A 20,184-nucleotide genomic window follows, 5' to 3' on the forward strand; every position below is an offset into this window, starting at 1 on the left:
GCAGTTAATGAAGTGACAGGGCACAGAATACTGTTTGTCTTCACAGATCTTGTGGGAGGGATAGAGTGGTTAGCTGACCTTCCCAAAAGATCAGAGATCCTGATCTCTTGTCCACCCACAGATGCAGGCCACTTGACTCTGTCCCGTCCCCTCCTACCAGTCCAGTCACCACGTCCTGGTGAGGGTGCCTTTGACATAATAATAACAATGGTACCTGTACTAATGATATTGTTACTTTGAAGTGTACGAAGGTTTTCTAATACATTATCCCAGTTATCCTTTATTATCTCTCTCCCATTCATAGCATCCAGAGTTAGGAAGGATATTGCAGATCATTCTGCATTTTATAGATGGGAACTCTGAAATTTGAATAAAGGAAGGGATCTATCTACTCAAGGGCTGGGATTTCCCTCAGACTACACAATAGGTTAATAGTAGGGGCAGGACTAGAACCTGCAGCTCCTGACTACCAGCCTAGTGCCAGTGCCTCTTTCAAGTCACATTTGCCTTGGCTTTCCATTCCCATGGCCTCCCAGTCTATTATCTTATCTCCTGGGCCACTACAGTGGTTCCTACTGGTCCTGCCTGCCTCTGATCCCTCCCCACCCATTTCTTCTACACATACAGTCACATAATTGTCTGGAAGCACAGCTTTGATCTTGTCTTTTCCTTCCTAATAGAACTTGCCCATTTTTTCAACTTGAGAGGTCACCAGGATCCAGTTCAGTTTCCCAGTGAAGACTTAATCCTTCCTTGAATACATATATTGACAAGGAGTTCATCGCTCCCAAGGTGGTCCATTCCATTCTTGGGTAGCTCCAGCTGTTAGGAAGTTCTTTATAGTGAGCTGAAATTGTCTTCCTGGATATCCCCCACACTGGAGCTGATGGAATTCTCTCTCTCTCTCTCTTTTTTTTTTTGAGACCGAGTCTCATCACTCTGTTGCCCAGGCTATACTGCAGTGGTGCAATCTCAGCTCACTGCAACCTCTACCTCCTAGGTTCAAGCAATTCTTATGTCTCAGCCTCCCAAGTAGCTGGGACTATAGGCATGTGCCACCAAGCCTGGTGTATTTTTTGTATTTTTAGTAGAGACATGGTTTCACCATGTTGGCCAGGCTGGTCTCAAACTCCTGGCATCAGGTGATCTGCTCACCTCGGCCTCCCAAAGTGCTGGGATTACAGGTGTGAGCCATCACACTCGGCCTTTTTTTTTTTTTTTTTTTTTAAGACAGAGTTTCACTCTTGTTGCCCAGGCTGGAGTGCAGTGGTGTGATCTCAGCTCACTGGTTGTTCAAGACATTCAACCTCCCAAATAGCTGGGATTACAGGCATGTGCCACCACACCCAGCTAATTTTGTGTTTTAGTAGAGATGGAGTTTCACCACGTTGGCAAGGCTGATCTTGAACTCCTGACCTCAGATGATCCACCTGCTTGGTCTTCCAAAATGTTGGGATTACAGGCATGAGCCACAGCAGCTGGCCAATGGAATTCTTTCATATCCATTCCAGCAGCAAATCTGTAGTCACTGTTTCATATGAACCAGGTCCTGGATGGACTAGGTGCTGAGGAGAACAGCATATAAATTTGATATGGATCCTTCCCTCAGAGAGGATGGCCTAGGAGTTTGCTAATGCAAAATTTGTTTTGTTTATTAGATCTAAATGAAAGGAAACAAATCAAATCCCCTTTCTGTATGATAGCCCTTTAGAGGTGTGGAGATAGTCACCACGTCTCCCCTGTGTTTTCCCTTCTCCAAGCTATTTAAATCATTCATCATACAGCATGGCATCCAGGTCCTCTATGTTCCGGTCTCCTCTAGACATGCTCCAGTCCTCCTGAGAATATGGGGCTCACAAATGAGCTCAGTGGTCCAGCTGTGATCCATCTAGGGCAGAGCTGGCCCAACTCTGGTTTCTTTTTTTTGTTTTGTTTTTTTTTGAGACGGGGTCCCACTGTTGTCACTTATGCTGGAGTGCAGTGATGTGATTTCGGCTCACTGCAACCTCCGCCTCCCAGAGTCAAGGGATTCTCCTCTCTCCCAAGTAGCTGGGATTACAGGAGTGTGCCACTATGCCTGGCTAATATTGTATTTTTTTTTTTTTTTGAGACGGAGTCTCACCCTGTTGCCCAGGCTGGAATGCAATGGCACAGCAATGGCACGATCTTGGCTCACTGCAACCTCCACCTCCTGGGTTCAAGCAATTCTCCTGCCTCAGCCTCCTGAATAGCCATGATTACAGGCATGTGCCACCACACTCGGCTAATTTTTTTTTTTTTTTGTATCTTTAGTAGAGACAGGGTTTCACCATGTTGGCCAGGCTGGTCTCGAACTCCTGATCTCATGATCTGCCCACCTCGGCCTCCCAAAGTGCTGGGATTGCAGGCATGAGCCACTACGCCCGGCCTCAACTCTGGTTTCCATTGATACAATATTCATATTCACTTTCTCCTCCTTCCTTTCTTCCCTTTCTCTTTCCTCCTTCTCTTTGTTCCCTCCTCCCTCCCTCCCTCTCTCTCTTCCTTACTCCTTTTCTCTCTTCCTTTCTTTCTTTTTGGCAGCACGTTGCATTGTTGAGCTTGAGGTCAACTAAAACCTTTAAATCACTTTCACTGTAACTACTCTTGATCTAGATTCTTTCTACACTGTATTTGGGGCACTTGCTCATTTGGAAGGGCACTGTCCAATATGGCAGCCATTGTGGCCTTTCAAATTTAAATTACTTAAATAAAATTATTATTTTGCATTTCCTCAGTTGGACTAACCACACTTCAAGTGCTCAATAGCCACAGAGGGCTAGTAGCCACCATATCAGACAGCAAAGATTCAGGATATTTCCATCATCATGGAAAGTTCTGTAGGACTGCTCTGGTTTGGACCTAAGTGCAGGAGTTTATACTTACTTTGAGGCATGTCATCTTGAGAGTTCCAGCTCGGCCTCCAAGGCTGCTGAGAGCTTTAAGAAACTGATTCTGGTTTCCAGAGTGTTCACTTTCCCTCCCAACCTCATGACAACAGTAGATTTGATCAATGTTTCATACCTTCCTTTGCTTCATCTAAAACCAAGTGATAAAAATCCCCAACAGAACAGAGAGGCTTGCAACCGAGCCCGCTATGTGGCACCCTGCTCTCCAGCCCCATGCGGCAGTTGTGCAGTCATTTAACAAATTAGACCTATATCCTAGGTATTGTGCTGGGTACCAGGTACCTACAAGGAACACGGAAGACATCAAAAAAAAAAAAAAAAAAAAGAAAGAAAGAAAGAAAAGAAAAGAAAAGAAAAAAGAGTCCTGCTGAGTTGGGTGGTCTAGTAGTTCAAATGTCTTTGCCTCCCATTCAAGGCTGCTTCTTCTGTCTGTTTTGTGGTTGTTAAAAGTGGAAGCTTGGGGCTGGGCACAGTGGCTCACACCTGTAATCCCAGCACTTTGGGAGGCCGAGGTGGGCGGATCACTTGAGTCCAGGAGTTTGAGACCAGCCTGACCAACATGGTGAAACCCTGTCTGTACTAAAAATACAAAAATTAGCTGGACGTGGTGGTATATGCCTGTAATCCCAGCTACTCGGGAGGCTGAGGCAGGAGAATCACTTGAACCCAGGAGGTGGAGGTTGCAGTGAGCCAAGATTGTACTACTGCACTACAGCCTGGGTGACAGAGTGAAAGTCTGTCTCAAAAAGAAAAAAAAACAAAAACAAAAACAAAAAACAAACAAACAAAAAACGGAAGCTTGGGAGTCAGCTTCCCAAGTTTGGATCCTGGCTCTGACACTTTAGAAGCTATGTGATGTCTTTTGTGTTTCTGTTTCAGCATGCATAATGTGGGAATAAGAATAACCTCTAATGTTATTGTGAGAATTAAATGAGTTAATGCAAATAAAGCTCTTAGAACAATAAATACAGTTAAGTGTTCCTAACAAGTGAGTTATTATCAGTTCTTATTGTTAATCATAATCTTCCTTCCTGGACAAGCCATGTTCAGTTCTGCTTTGGGGCCTCAGTTCCTTTAGTGGTGCCCTCCCTTAGTTTGTGTAAGTCCTTGGAGGCCCAAACCCTGCCTCTCCTTCCTGCTTTCTTATGTTCTCTGCTGCTCACTTTGCACCTGCTCTTAGTATCCTGTACTTGAGGCGTGGACCACAGTGAAGAACCAGAATTGTTGGGCTTCATCTTGGCTCTGTGCTTCCTGGAGGGGAGACCTAGGATAGGCTCCTGATCTGCAAAATGGGATAATCCCAGCTGCCACGTAAGTGAGACAAGTAGGTGAAAGCTACTTAGTAGGCCTTTGCATATGTCCTGACTTCCAGTAAAACCCTGGCAAGTGAGTGACATTTGCTTCTTCCTTCTGTTTCTTCCTTTAGCATCTAACAAAGGAGGCCCAGGCTCATTATTCCGGGCACTTCTGGAGGGCCTGGCCCTGCCCCAGGAGCCCTGGGGGCAGGAATTCCTCTCTTTATCTGTAGAAGGCAGACACTTTATCCCTGCCCCATCTTCTTCTAGATGCTATCTTGGGCTCGCTGAACACGGGTTAGTTCCTCCTCTCTCCTAGCCTCAGTGTGTACTCCAAGCAGTACCTAAAGGAGTGCCTATAAGGGCTGTGGTGGTTATAACGCTAATTTAGAAAAGCCCATACTTTGGGGATGTTTGGGCTTGTGGAGGGTGGGCGTCGGGATCCCAGAGCCAGGGACTCGGCCTTGGAGAGCCCCCAGAGTCCAGAGATTGCCACCTGCGAGGGGCTAGAACGCGCTGGGCGATCCTCCGCGAGCCCTGGCCGCGGGAACAATGGGAGCGCGGCGTGGAGGAGGGTGGGCGTGGGCCAGGTCCGGGTTGGAGGTAGACGAGGTCGGCGAGCTGGGTGCGGGGCCGCGGGGTTACCCCGGGGCACCGGGCACACAGCCGAGAAGTCTAAGCCAGTGAAAACCGAGGTCGGCGCTGGCGGGAACCCGGGAGGAGGTGGGGGCCCCGGGTGGGGTCTGCTCCTCTTCTTCGCCGGGCCTCTGAGCCCACTCGCTCAGGTTCTCGCCGGACCCACGTGGGGAAGCCGGCGGCGAGCCCCCAGCGCCGGGAGGGTTCGCAGGGCTCAGCCCCTTCCTCTGCTGCCCTCCCCGGGACCGGCGCGCGGCCACAGCTCCGGCGGCTCCGGCGCTCCCCTGGTGTTGGCTGCTCGCCGCCGCTGCTTGCTTGTTCGCTCGCCCGCCCGCTGCTGCTTGGGGGGCCGTGATCGCCGCCGCCTCCTTCGGGGGAGCCGGCCGGGGCGGGGCGGAGCAGGGAGAGGAGGTGTGGGGGGCGGGCGAGGAGGGGGCTGAGCGCCGTGGGAGGGAGAGCAGGAGCGAGCGCGCTAGCGAGTGGGGCATTTCTGCGCAGCTCTAGCGCGCCTCGGAGCCCGCCGGGGCAGCCGCCGGACGCCAGGACCTCGAGCCAGACCGCCCGGAAGCTGCGCCGCCGCCGCCAGGTTAGCCGCCCCCGCCGTCCCCCTCCGCGTCCCGGGGACCCCGACGCGTCGGGTCCCGCGTGTGCGTGTGGGGTGGCCGCCGAGGGCGGCGGGCTCGATCCCCGATCTTCGGGCACTGACAGACAGGCCGGCGGGCCGGCTCTGGGAGCCGTGGGTTTGGGTTCGTGCGTGTCGGGACTGGAGCGGGTTTGTGTATGGGGGCTCCAGTCTCTGGGTGTGTGTTAGGTGTGAGCGCGCGTGTGCCCGTGGATCCGTGCGAGCGGCTGCTGGGTGTGCGCGTGCGTGCGTGTGTGCATCTGTGTGTGCGTGTGTGAGGGTGTGTGCCTTGCGTGTCTTCGCGCGTTGGACCTGAGTGGTGCGTGCGTATCTGGGTGAGGGTGCGTGTGTCTGCGTGTGTCGATGAATGTGTCTGTGAGAGGGTGTGTCCGAATGTGTAGCAGTGTGTACACCTCTGGGTGAGGGCGTATGCCAGTGGCTTCGCTTGTGGCTGGAGCCTGTGGCGGGTGTGTGTGTGTCGCTGTGTGCGCGCCAGTGTGACTCCCGTGTGTACGCGTGTGAGGGCGGGTGTGCGCCCGCGTAGCCCCGTGTAGCCCCCGTGTGCGTGTGCGCGGCTTTGTCTTCGTACTGCCGGGAGGAAGGGGTGGGGGCGGCGGTCCAGGCGCTGCCGTCGCTGGGAGCTGGCCTGGGCGGTGGGTGGCGGCGGCGGGGGTGTCCCTTCCCGTCGGGCGGAGACTCCCTGCTGGCAGGTGGGCGGCCACACCCCGGGGGCCGGGGGTAACTGGGCTAACAGCGGAGCCCGCGTTCTGACCTGAGCTGGAGCGGAGGGCGTGTCCTGCTTGAAGCCCGTGTGCGTGTGTGCGTGTGTGTATGTGTATGCGTGCGCGCGCGCTCGTGTGTGGATGTGGGTGTGGGTGCGGGGTGGTGGTGGTAGCAACAGCAGTTTCCAGACTGGTAACCAGCCAGTTCAGGGATTCATTTCCTGTTGTGGCCAGGGGACCTGTTCCCTCTGGCCTCCCCCTAGTCCCCCCCCAGACCTAGCTTGTGCGCCCGGTCTCACCCGTGCAGGGCTCTGGGTGGGTGGGAAGGTAGGTGGGTAGAAGCTCAGGTGCCCTGAAAGGACTAGGAGGGAGAATCACTCTCTTAAAGGGCCAGCTCCTCACTCCAAGGAATCCCTCCTCAGGAGACCTCCCTACTTTGAAAGAGATGTCTCTGGGTATGTCCCTACCCCTTTCTTCAAATACTGGCGCGTGCAGGCATTTCTAGATCTATAGTCTGTGTGCATGTGTCCTCCCTGTGTACTTCTTGTACATTTGGGTGTATAGTGAACAGTGAATGTGTATCTCATGATGTATATGTGTGTGTGTGTTTATAAGTTCTGGTATATTTGTTTTTATGTATGTGTAGTTGTTTGTATATTAGTCTGTGCATGTGGATTTGCAGAGAAGTGGCATTTTGCTGCCAACTGGAATAGGATAGAAACATTCTGTCCAGGGCCACGCTATTTCTGAAAAACTGTGTGAAAAGGAAGTTTGGGAATTTAGTCTGTGGCTTTGTGGGTTTCAGACACCGGTACTGAAATGTAGGTAGGTTGGATTTTGACTGTGATACAAGGGTAGAGAAAAGTAGAGTCTTATAGGAGGAAGAAATTGTTCAGAGAGAAGGATATCCAAATGCAAGAATTCTTCCATTAGTTCCAGTTCTTCCCGGTAATGTCACCTCCCCCTTTGCTGCTTGGCTTGCCAGGATACAGGACACAGGATTCAGAGTGGAAAGGGAGGGAGCTGGGAGTGTAAAAGGGAGGAAGGTGGATGGGTGATAGGACTGGAAGCCAGCAGTAGATTTCTGCAATTCTTAAAAATGTTTCCCTGCCAAAGGCAGCAGAGGCTGGGGAAAGCTGAGCTTGCTGTCCCCTCCTTGAATCCCAGAATCCCAGGACTTGGGAAAAGCTGGACTGGAGTTCATGAGCTCTGGAGTCTGGGCCAGAGATCTTTTGCCTTGTTCAGTCACCCAGACTGGAGTGCAGGCAGTGTCACAATCTCAGCACACTGCAGCCTCCACCTCCTGGGTTCAAGTGATTTTCCCGCCTCAGCCACCTCAATAGCTGAGACTACAGGCATGAGCCACCATGCCCAGCTAATTTTTTTTCTTGTTGCCTAGGCTGGAGTGCAATGTCATGATCTCGGCTCACTTCAACCTCCTTCTCCTGGGTTCAAGCAATTCTTCTTCCTCAGCCTCCTGAGTAGCTGGGATTATAGGCGCCCACCACCACACCCGGCTAATTTTTGTATTTTTAGTAGAGATGGGGTTTTGCCACGTTGGCCAAGCTGGCTTTGAACTCCTGACCTCAGGTGATCCAACCGCCTCGGCTTCCCAAACTGCTGGGATTACAGGCATGAGCCACTGTGCTCGGCCTAATTTTTGTGTTTTTAGTAGAGACAGGGTTTCACCATGTTGGTCAGGCTGGTCTCAAACTCCTGACCTCAAGGGATCTGCCTGCCTCCGCCTCCCAAAGTGTTGGGATTACAGGCATGAGCTGCTATGCCCAGCCTGGGATCTTCTTTTGACTTTAGCCAACCCCTTCATGTGTTTATCTCTTCACCCGACACTTTTTATTAAGCTTCTTTACGTGAAAGAGACTATACTCCCTAAGCCTTGGTTTCCCTGGCTAGGCAGCTAGTGGGCTAGATTTTGGGGTTTGATGACCCTTCCCTTTCTCAGATTGCTAGAGTTTGTCTCATTGTTACCCAGGTTCAGGAATCCACCCTTCTAGTCCCCAGAGATCCTGTCTGCCGTCCTCACTACTCATCTCCCCACTGATATACTCTAGTCTAGAGCTGTGGTTTTTTCACCTCATCAACAGCAGCAGGGTCACCTGGGAGTTTGTTAGCAATTTCTTGGCCGGGCATGGTGGCTCACACCTGTAATCCCAGCACTTTGGGAGGCAAGGCAGATGGATCACCTGAGGTCAGGAGTTCAAGACCAGCCTGGCCAACATGGTGAAACCCCATCTCTACTAAAAATACAAAAATTAGCCGGGCGTGGTGGTGCGTGCCTGTAATCCCAGCTATTCAGGAGGCTGAGGCAGGAGAATCGCTTGATCCCAGGAGGCAGAGGTTGCAGTGAGCAGAGATCGCGTCACTGCACTCCAGCCTGGGTGACAGAGTGAGACTCCATCTCAAAAAAAAAAAAAATACAATTTCTTGGTTCTCACGCAAGACCTAAGAATTGATAATTCTGGAGGTATAGCCCAGCAATCTATGTTTTAACAAACACAGGTAATTCTTATTTACTCTGAAGCTCAAGAGAGGTGGAGACAGGGAGCCAGGAAACATCTATTTTTTTTTTTGAGACGGAGTTTCACTCTTGTTGCCCAGGCTGGAGTGCAATGGCACGATCTCGGCTCACCTCAACCTCTCCCTCCCAGGTTCAAGCAATTCTCCTGCCTCAGCCTCCGTAGTGGCTGGGATTATAGGCATGTGCCACCACGCCTGGCTAATTCTGTATTTTTAGTAGAGACCAGGTTTCTCCATGTTGGTCAGGCTGGTCTCGAACTCCCGACTTCAGGTGATCCACCCGGCTCGGCCTCCCAAAGTGCTGGGATTACAGGCGTGAGCCACTGCACCCAGCTGGAAACATCTATTAATTGAAACACTTGGAAAGTCTCCCCTGACCCTCACATAGGTGCCTGAAATAGCCCTCAGGCCCCACCTGGTAGGTAGGAATTCTGCTTTCAAGTCCCAGGTCTTGTGATCTTGGACAAGTCTCTCCTTCAGTGACTAATGCAATGACTCTTTGACAGTGTGCTGTGGACCAGGTTCTGAGCGAGGGGTTTCCCTGATCTGCTCAGTTTCTCCAATTCTTACTTTAATCTCTGAGGCCCTTCAGCATCCAGTTCCTGCCCGCTTCTCTGGACAACAGCCACTTTGGCCTTTTAGTTCATCTAGGCACCATGAGCTCTTTTGCTTCTGGGATTTTGCACATCCTATTCCCTTTGTCTAGCACACTCTTCCCCTGCTTCTCATCTTGATTAACTCCCACTCTTCATATTTCAGCTCAGTAGTCTCTTTCTCAGGGGGCCTTTGCCAACTCCCTAGGCCAAGTGAGTTTTCCCTGTTACACATTCTTAGAGCTCTCTGTGTCTCATAGGGCTTGTGAGAATTTGTAATTGTTGTTTGAGGGTCCCTTTACTAGACTGTAAATGCCATGTGGGCAGGAACTTGCTTACTAGTCTTCTTAGTGTCCCACACAGTGCCTGACTTAGGATTTGTGTTCAATAAGCTTGTCAAACTGAATTAATTTATAAAATGGCAGATGGCACTAAATGATACTCAAAGTTTCGTTTCAAGCCCAGATAATCTATAATCCAAGCAGGCCTTTTCTCAAGTTGATTTACCTTTTTCACTGCTGCATCTCCAATCTTATGGCCGTAGATTTGAGCACTCACAGTGGGTCCAGGCCCATGCTAGGCTCTGCTCTAGTGGAGGCAGGTAGAAGCTCCTCAGGAGACACAGCCTAGCTTGGGTTCTGTGTCCTCCTGGATTAGGATTGTACTGGAATGAGAAGAGGAAAAATATTGGAAGAGGAATCCAAATATCTGGGTCCATGCCTTGTTATGTGACTGAGGGCCAATCACTTTCCCCTTTTGGCATGTGTCCTCCTCTGTAAAATGAAGGTATTGGGATGGATGGCATACTTGGTAGTGGTTACTAGCACTGGCTCTGGAGTCATTCGGGGTTCGCCGTGTACTAGCTGGGGGGACTAGGGCAAGTGATTCCATCTCCTCATTTCCTTACTTGTAAAACAGGACCAGTACTAGTATCTGTTTCATAGGATTGTTTTGAGAATTAAATGAGATAACATCCTTGGAATGCTTAGCATAATGTGATTGCATAAGAAACATTTGATAAATGTCAACTATTATGACCATTATTGCTACTCCACAATTCAGCTCAACATTCTTGAAGGCCTTTGTATTGGGCCCTAGGCCTACAAAAACAGAAATGAATCTAGCAGTATTCACAGGCTGGGGGTGGGAGCAGATATGTAAAGATGCAATACCACTGCAAGGACAGTGTACAAGCTGCCAGGGTGTGGCTGCTTATGGAAGAAAAGGCTTCCTGGAGGAGAGAGATGGTGTTTGGGCTGGATTTTACCATCTGGGTGTTTGGAATAGCATGTGCAAAGGCAGAATGGCTTCTTAGGGGAACCCCAAATAGTTCCACATAGTTAGAATAGGAGGTGGTGAGTGGTGGGGATGAGGGTGGAGGAGTGAATGTCTGGAGATAAAGCTGAGAGGAAGATTGGGGGCAGATCTAGCGTAGGTCAAAGAACCTGACCAAGTCCTACAGATGGCAGGGAGCTAGGGAAGAGGAGTAAGTCAACCAAGAAGGATCAGATTTGCATTTCAAAAACATAGCTCTCCAGGTGGTGACAGAGGATGGTTGATCTGGGAGGAAGGGGAGGACTGTTGACCTGGAGACCTGGGCACACAGGCTGCTAAACAAGCTCAATGAGAGACCCCACGGGGGTGGATAGAGACCTAGAAGAGTCTGTTCTAGGAAGCTTTTTCCTCTGTAAGCCTGTCTTCAGCCTGTTTTCAGGACAGCCTGGCCCTGGAAGGTACAGGAGAGGTGAGAGTGACTTCTCATGAGGAGCCTCCGGGTCCTCTTTAACCTCTAAAGCTGCCTAATGAGTGGAAATCTGGAAAACAGAGTTTGAGGATCCTAGGTCTGCTACTCAAAGGATGCACAGTATATTAACTTCCTAGGGGTGCTGTCATGAAGCACACAAACCAGATACCTTTGAAGCACAGACATTTACTCCCCCACTTGTGGAGGCTAGAAGTCTGAAATCCAGGTGTCAGCAAGGTTGGCTCCTTCTGGAGGCTCTGGGGCAATCTGTTTCCTGCCTTTCTCGTAGCTTCTGGTGGTTGCCAGCAATCTTTGGCATTTCTTGGCTTGCAGCTGCATCTGCCTCTGTCGTCACATGGCTTTCTCTCTGTTTCATTTCCTCTTATAAGGACACCAGTCATATGGGATTTAGAACCCACCCTAGTCCAGTATGACCTCATTTGAACTTGAGTAATTGCATCTGCAAAGACCCTATTTCCAAATATGGTCACATTATGAAGTTTTAGGTAGACATAAATTTGGGTAGGGAGGGGACACTGTTCAACCCAGTACATGCAGGAAGATGGGGAGGAGTGCAGACCTTTTAGTTCCAGAAGGCTATGTCCAAATTTAGGCTTTGCAGTGGAGCCTCTATGAAACGGGGACAGTAAGCTGGGCATGGTGGCTTATGCCTGTAATCCCAGCACTTTGGGAGGCCAAGATGGGCGGATCACCTGATCAGATTTGCATTTCAAATTTGAGTGATCTGAGGCAGATCATTCCTGAGGTCAGGAGTTCGAGACCAACCTGGCCAACATGGTGAAATCCCGTCTCTACTAAAAATACAAAAATTAGCCAGTTGTGGTGGCGGGCACCTGTAATACCAGCTATTCAGGAGGCTGAGGCGGAAGAATCACTTGAACCTGGGAGGTGGACATTGCAATGAGCCGAGATTATGCCACTGCACTCCAGCCTGGGCGACAGAGCAAGACTCCATCTCAAAAAAAAAGAAAAAAAGAAATGAGGACAGTAGCACCTACAGTAGTGTCATGATCGTGAGACTTGATCAAAATAACAGATATGAGCATGCCTAATGAGGTAGTACACAGTAGGCACTCGATAACTACTTCCTTTCCAGCTCTCCCTTCTCTGTACTTAGGAGCTTAGACAAGTCACCTAATCTTTTTCACTTTCCTCATCTATCAAATGTGAATAATCATCATCTAGCCCTGCCTACTTCACCAAATTGCGATCCCAGGAGATAATGAGAAAGCTCTTTGTAAATTGCTTAAGGGCTTGTAGTTGTGATTTTTAATTATAATAATCATCATCATAATAACCCTTGGCCATTGCCATATCCGCTGCATTCTCCTCAGAGCCCAGCCCAGTCTGCTCTTCTCCTGAGAAAGGTCCTCTTTGCCTGTTTGTGCTCAGAGGCGTCCCATGAAGTGTCGCCTCTGTCCGAGTTGGGAGGACCTTAGAGATGGTCCTTGCCATTGCCCTCATTAGCCTGAGGAGGGAAACTGATGCTCAGGGAGAAAAAGTGACACCCGCAAAGTCACACAGCTGGTCAGTGGCAATTGGAACACCTTATCTGTGGCTCCTGTCTTCAGTCTGAACAGTGCTTTTTCCCTAGTTGCAACTTTAGGCCCAGAAGCAGGAGCTCAGGGCAGATAGAGGCCTGGAGTGGGCTCTGCACATGTTCAGGAGGTGAGGATGCAACAGGAGAGTGTTCTGCTAAGTCAGAATTAGAACCCCAAGAAAGGGGTCCCTGGGCTCTGAGTGAGCAGGCTGAATGGGCGGGTTGTTCTGTTATCATTCTGGCTATGGCTATCTCTGCCTACTCTGGTGGGAGGGCCACCATGCGGGGCTCTGGAGTCTAGATGTAACCCAAGGCTTCAATGTCCCTATTGACAGCCAGGGTGGCATTTCTCCGCAGGTCCTGTCCCTCTAAGCCTTGCCTTGGTGGGTCTAGGGAAGGCTCTGGAAAAGAGAGAGGGCTTATACTGTCCTGGCAGTTTCTGGCAAGTCATCTTCCTTTCCCCCCACACTGGGGAAGCCAGGCCCCTCCTTGGCCCCTTGATTCTTCTTTCCTTTCCTCCCTCTTCTCAGTTTGCTCTCTTCCTTCTGTCTGCTTTCTCCTCTTCCCTCTCCCCACCTTGTCTCCAGATTAGAGGTCTAAAGATAGTCTCCAGGCCCACTTCAGGTGGGTGGTTTTGGGTTTGCTTGAGGCCACCTAGAATTAGAAAGTCTAGAGTCTTCCTCATAAGAGGCTCACTGTGGTGACTTATATGTTTATTGGCTTACTATGTGCCAGGCCGTGTGCTAAGCACTTTACATGCCTTATGTCTTAATCCTTACAACTACCAAGCGAGGCAGAGATGATGATCCCCATCGTATTACAGGAGGCTAAATAACTTGCCCAAGGCCTACATAGTCCTCAGCCAGCAAGTGGCACAGCTGGGATTTCAATCTAGATCTGTCCGAAGCCCACCGGTACTCTTGAGTCTTTCCTATACTGCCTGTGATGGGGCCTGCAGGAGCATTTAGGGGTCACAGAGGGGCATGCATTTGCTCAAATTAGGAGAACAAATTCTTTACTCTGAGAGCATGACTTCCAATCCAGGAATCTTCCCTCCCAGGCCTGCACTCTGCCAGCACCTCTGGGACTGGCCTTTCTACAGCATCAGCCTTGGGACCCGCCAGGGCTCTGAGCCCATCTGGTTCTAGGCAGCTGCCCACCTGTAGGAGAGACACTGCATCAGTGCCAGGGGTGGTGACAGGGTCCATCTGAAGGTATTTGCCTTTTTTCCTAGTTACTGTTTTGTCACCGGCCACCTCAATTTTTCATTGAATCAAGTCTTCCACTTAAAGAAGCATATCATCTGCAAAGAGCATTACTTTTGTCTCCTCAGAAGGGTGCTTGGGAGCTTCGATATGCTGCAGGCTCAGTGACGGGTGGAACTCTGGAAGAAGTGGGGAGGGAGGTAGAGACTGGAGCCAGGAGACCTAGGTTCAGAGGCATACATCTACCAGAAGAGAAAAAGAAGTAGCTGGCCTAAGGGCCAGAGGGAGGCGGCCTGGAGAGAGGGAGGAATAGGAAACCTGCTCTCACCCTAAGTGCAGCCCAGGAGTCCAGACTCCCTCCCAAGCAGGGCTGCTGGTCTCAGAGTGTCACTCAGGAATCTAGGCAACTGCAGTCAGCTTGCTGAGCCTCCACCCACCCCAACTGAGACCATTATGTTGGTCAGCCTGGCCCAGCCCAGCCACCTGCCTGCGTGAGCAGGTGGCTCAGTCAGAAGGGACCTTAGTGAAGGAGTGGTGGCTTTGAAACTTCTATCCGCAGAGCCACTCTTCATAGGCAAGGAAGCAGAAATTCAATTTGTGAAACAGCTAGAAGGTGGAGTGGCTTAGCACCCCACTCCAACCCCCTCCCTTCTAGGGTTCCCTAAGGCTGGGCTTCTCAAACTTTGTTCCCCCTGAGAGCAACAAAGGTGAGCATGCTAAAAAACAAAACAAAACCCGGGTGCCATGGCTCATGCCTGTAATCCCAGCACTTTGGGAGGCTGAGGCAGGTGGATCACCTGAGGTCAGGGGTTCGAGACCAGCCTGACATGGTGAAACCCCATCTCTACTAAACATACAAAAATTAGCTGGGCATGGCGGCATGCACCTGTAATTCCAGCTACTAGGGAGGATGAAGCAGGAGAATCGCTTGAACCTGGGAGGTGGAGGTTGCAGTAAACTGAGATAAGACAGAGTGAGACTGTCTCAAAACAAAACAAAACAAAACAACAACAACAACAACAACAAAAGCCAACACTCTTTTTCCAGGACTCACCCAAGAGATTCAAACCCAGCTGCTCCATGTGCTGGCGGGTTGGGGGGTGGTCAGATCTGAGGTGGGGCCCCGGAAGCAGCCTGCTGTAACAGACTCCCCATCGAGATGATTGGGACACAGATGGTTCTCAGATTGCCCTTGTAGAAGGCTGGTCTCAGATGTTCATGAACTTCTGAAATGGCATGCACAATGTTAAGAGTGTGCATTGTCCCCAGGAGAGAATCCACAGGCACCATCTGTCTTGGAGTCACAACCCGTAAAACTTTAGAACTGCTGTCTTCAGGGTTGTTTTATGGAGTTGGAGCCTAATGTCTAGAGAAAGGTCACCAGGGAGCCAATGGCAGAGCTGGGTGGAGAGGGCTGGTCTCTCATGCCTCTCAGCACATTGCTGGCTTTGCTGTGAAGGTGGTCAGGGACTATAGACCTGTCCCTCTGTCTGGGCCTCAGTTTTCCCAGCTGTAAGATGGGGGTTGGACAGGATAATCCCAAGGTTTCATGCAGCTTTGATCTGTGGTTCTGGAAGTCAGGTCTCCTGCTACCTAGTCTAAGTTCTTTGTCCTTTTCCTTGCTCCTCCCTGGCTTCACCCACCACTGGGGGGACCTTGCCCTTAAGCATCTTCCACCTTCAGAGATTCTGGACATAGCCTGCATTCTGGCCCCTTGAATCCCTTCTGTCCGACCACATGCCCAAATGCTCAAGCCCTTTCTCCCTTTCCGTCCCCACTCACCATAAGTGAGCAAGGTGCCCATGAATCTGGGAAAGCTCAAGGTGGCCTCTGTTCAGAGCTGGACATGTGGGTCAGTGCCAAGGGGAGGGCTGCGAGAACTAATTTCCTGAGGCTCCTGGGACATGCCCAGTGCTTCCTATGTCTTTGCCCCAGCTCCCTCTGTTCCTCCCTGCCAAGAATGCCACCCCCATCATTCCGCAATCACTGTTGAAATCCTGTCTGCCTTTTCAAGGCTCAGCTCAGATGCCAGCCTATGTCCTACAAAACCTTGTAAGCCCTCCCCCTCACCCCAAGATGAAATTTGTCTTTAACTCCTCTGCACTCCCTTAGTACCTTATATGTTCCCCTCTGGGGGATGAGTTCTGTTTGGTCTTAGCTTTATCCAGGGAGGTGGCTATTTTCTTCCACCAGGTTGTCAGCACTGGGATGTCTTATGTCTTGTTCTTTGCTTCCCAGCACCTAGCATGGGGCTGTGCACAGAACAAATGCTTAATTGAGGCTTACTAAGTTTGCAGAATCTGCATCCAGCTCTGGGCTGAGCTGGCCTCTCTACAGCCCCTATGGCCCATGTCACTGGCAGGCCATGGTTTCTCACATGGCCCCTCCCTCTATTTGTGGATTGAAGGGAGGCCAAGTAGGGCAATGAGTAAGAACTTAAATTCCAATCTTGATTCTGCCATTTCTGGGCTGTGTAACCTTAAGCAGATCATTTCCCCTCTCTGAGCCTTAATTTTCTCAGTTTAAAACAAAGAGGTAGGGATGACAAGTCTACTGGGGGCTTGGGAGAATTAACTGAAGTGCTTTGTGTAAAATGCTGATAAAAGCATGGTAAAGAACAAATAGCTAATAAATGATTATGATTTATTATTTTTTGGTTAATAGTTATTACCATTGTTTCAACAAACATCTACTACGTTCTGAGCATTGTGCTGCGGGGGCCAAGGTGAGAGATAAAAAAATAATAATGACAGGAGTTCCTTGTCTCCAGGGTCTTAAGGTCAAATGAGGCAGTAAGACTCTAGTACAAGAAGTCAGTGTCTGGCAGAGATGTGGCTGAGTGAGTTGAGGGGTGAGTCATTAGTGTAGATGCCAGGCTAGAGGTGACATTTGAGCCAGAAGGGCATGAAGCAGGAAGGGCAATGACAGTCTGGGAGGAGGCCCATATTCCCTGTGGAGAATGGGGAAGTGGGGTGCATATTTGGAGAGTTTTAGGAAGGATGTGGGAAACAGCAGAGCAGAAGCAGAGTTAGAATCTCCCTGCAGAAGGGGCATAGGGTCGGCACCCCGGATGGAGCAGGAGCTTCAAGCTTTGTTTTGCCAAGAAGAATTTGGGGGAGTGATGACTCATGATGCTGCCATTGAGAGTGAGAGAGAGACTGCGGGAAGGTAGGGTAGAAGAGTGAGGCTTTATGGCAGAGGGAGTGGGGACCAGGGAGGTGGGGGGACATTGTCCCTCTGCCCAGGCTTGTGCTAAGAATGGTGAGGTGGGCTTCAGTTCTGGGCTTCTGCAGGGCTGCCTGTTTATCTGGCCAAGATTGGGATTTGAACATTGATGTCTGAAGTTAAAGCACAAAATGACTCCAGAAATGTCAGAATCTCTCTATGTCAGAGCCCACTAGCAGAAGTGATCTCTGAATCCACTTCCCTCATGCCACACTATGCAGGTGGGAAGCAGAGGCCTGGGAGGAGGAGATGGCACCCAAGAACACCTAGTGAACTGGCCCCGCGCACTCTGGATGGACTGTGGACCTAGGCCTGTGTTAGGGTGAGGAGGGGGCCACAGAACCCATGAAAGATGTACGTGACAAGCAAACGTCAAGCTGGGAGCAGTCTGTTGCTAGGGTGTGTGCGTGATCCCAGGTGAGTGGGATGTGAGTGGGCCGGAGCCGTCATCATTCCAGGCTTTCCTTCCGGAAAAGGAGAAAGGGCCACATAGGTAGGAGCCAGGGGAATATTGGGATGTGGGGGAAATCAGGGGGTGGCTTGAGAACAGGAGGCTGTTGCCAAGCAGCAAGAGATATGACTATATGAGAACAGAAGAGGCACCCTAGCATCTGTGGGCCTGGCTCTGTACAGCCCTGGACTGTAGAGGTATCGCCTCCATTGCAGGGGAAGAAACTAGGACTCCCAAGGTCAGAGCTAGGAAGAATGGAGTCAGGAGTGGCATCCAGGGCTGGAGGACTTCAAAGCCATGTCTCTGGCATGCCCTGGGTGGCAACCATTCCAGTTCTTGTGAGATCCTGGGGTCAAAGGGGTCGAGGAAGTACTCAGCAGGGCAAGTCATCTTTCACTTCCTTTCACTTCCCCTCCATCAATCTGCCCATGGAGCGGGACTGTTTTCTTCTACTTTACCCACCCCGCTTAATTTGTTGATGAAAAATATTTATTGAGCACCACTATGTGCCAGGCACTGCCCTTGATTTCATGGAACTCATGCCATCACTCCTTGGCACAGAGGGCTATTCTACATTGCCAGGGAAGGATGGGAAGGAGGAGGGGAGGGGGCCACTGGCCACTTCTCTCTCCCTTTACATGAGTCACTCCCTCTTCTCAGCTTCTATCCCCTTGCAAATGCCCCAGCCCCAGATGGTTCTTGTTGGAACTACCTCCTGCCGAAATGAAAACTAGTCAGAGTTAATTGTTAAACCTAATAGCTGGTGAGAGTTTCACTCTGCTGGGCTGGTGGGAGTGGGGCTGCACCCTAGGGGAGGGGTGGAGTCACCCAGGTTTTTCTGGCTGGTACCTGCCACCTTTTCCCTACTCTGGAATCTGCTTCCAGGGCCCTCTCCTCCCCTCCTCCCCAGGGGGCAGGCTGCCATCTAGCCCTTTCCCCTGCCTCCAGCTAAGGTGTCCCTGGGAGGTGAGCACTGGCTCTGGCCTTAGTCCAAGGGCCTCTGGGTGAGTGCTCTTAGGGGAGGTGTGGGGGAGGGCAGGGTGTCTAGCCCTGGAGACCTGCCCAGAGGCCAGGCAGCCAGTGGACCTTGCTGGCTTTGCCTCCTGCTGGGTGTGGGTGGGGGAGCTAAGGATGGTGTCACAGTGGCCTAAGCCCTACACACAGGATCACTGCCCGTGCAGCCCATGCTATGCCATTGTCCTACTCTCCTTCCCTTTTGTCCTCTTCATTGAGTTTCTTATTCTGGGCCATTCTCTGCCAACAGACTGGGAGATACGGGCACCCTGAGAATAGTGGCAAAGGCTTATTCCTTCTTCTAGGAGACTGAGCCTCAGGGTAGGCCCCTGCCAAAGTTTAGGGACAGAGCTCAGGTTTCTGAGTCAGCGGGCCTAGTCAAAGCTGGGTGACTTTGTGCAGGTAACTTACCTCTGTGAGCCACAGCCTCATCCTCTGAACACTACAGGAGTTCCTATTTGGGGAGGTTTGAGGAGTCAGTGAAGGACACTGGGTACTCAGATCCCATTGTCACCATCACTGTGTAGGCACCAGAGGTAAATATTAATATTAGGTTCAGTAAGGTTTTGTTGAATGAGTAGATGCCATTCTATTCAGAGGTAAGCTCACAGAGGTAAGTCAACTTTACCTCCGAGGCTTAGCTCTGGGCCAGGGCCAAAGAGGCCATCAGCCCAGGCCCTCAAGGACTTGACTGCAGAGTTGCAGCTGCCCCATACAGCAGCCATTAGTCACATGTGGCTAGTGGACATGTAAAATGTGGCTAGGGCCACCGAGGAACTGAACTTTTTGAACTCTATCGCCCAGGCTGGAGTGCAGTGGCACAATCTTGGCTCATTATGATGTCCACCTCCCAGGCTGAAGTGATTCTCCTGCCTCAGCCTCCAGAGTAGTTGGGACTCCAGGTATGCCCCACCATGCCTGGCTAATTTTTTGTATTTTTAGTAGAGATGGGGTTCCACCATGTTTTCTGGGCTGGTCTCAAACTCCTGAGCTTGGGAAAAGTAATCCCAAAGGATTACAGGCATGAGCCACCACGCCCAGCTGAATTTTAAATTTCATTTAATATTTAATTTTATTTGATTTTAGCTAATTTAACATTTTAAAAGAATGCTCCATTTATTTATTGACAAACTATACATGTTTGGAAACTTAGATTTGTGAATATACCTTTTTTTTTTTTTCCCCGAGACAGAGTCTTGCTCAGTCGCCTAGGCTGGAGTGCAGTGGCACGATCTCAGCTTACTGCAAGCTCTGCCTCACGGGTTCATGCCATTCTCTTGCCTCAGCCTCCTGAGTAGCTGGGACTACAGGGTGCCCGTCCACCACCATGCCCGGGCTATTTTTTTTTTTATTTTTAGTAGAAGATGAGGTTTCACCATATTAGCAGGATGGTCTCGATCTCCTGACCTCCGTGATACACCCACCTTGGCTCCCAGAGTGCCTGGGGTTTACAGGCGTGAGCCACCGCACCTGGCACTTTTTTTTTTTTAAATCCCATAAAGGTGGCCTGGGCAGCGGTGGCTCATGCCTGTAATCCAGCACTTTTAGGAGGCCAAGGTAGGCAGATCACTTGAGGTCAGGAGTTCGAGACCAGCCTGGCCAACATGGTGAAACTCATCTCTACTAAAAATACAAATTTAGTTTTAGCGCAGGG

At 50.5% G+C, this 20,184-nt stretch overlaps 1 protein-coding gene across 1 annotated transcript in view; it reads left to right on the plus strand.

Annotated features, from left to right (window-relative positions):
* The first annotated feature begins 5,305 nt into the window (after positions 1–5,305).
* The window catches only part of EPB41L1 (erythrocyte membrane protein band 4.1 like 1), a 140,890-nt gene continuing 126,011 nt past the window's right edge, over positions 5,306–20,184 (plus strand). The window contains exon 1 of the mRNA XM_017863529.1: positions 5,306–5,444. The gene's annotated coding sequence lies outside the window, so the exon portion shown is untranslated. The remainder of the gene's footprint in view (positions 5,445–20,184) is intronic.

This window comes from Rhinopithecus bieti, unplaced genomic scaffold, assembly GCF_001698545.2.
Source record: "Rhinopithecus bieti isolate Rb0 unplaced genomic scaffold, ASM169854v2 scaffold_71387, whole genome shotgun sequence".
Taxonomy (NCBI): domain Eukaryota; kingdom Metazoa; phylum Chordata; class Mammalia; order Primates; family Cercopithecidae; genus Rhinopithecus; species Rhinopithecus bieti.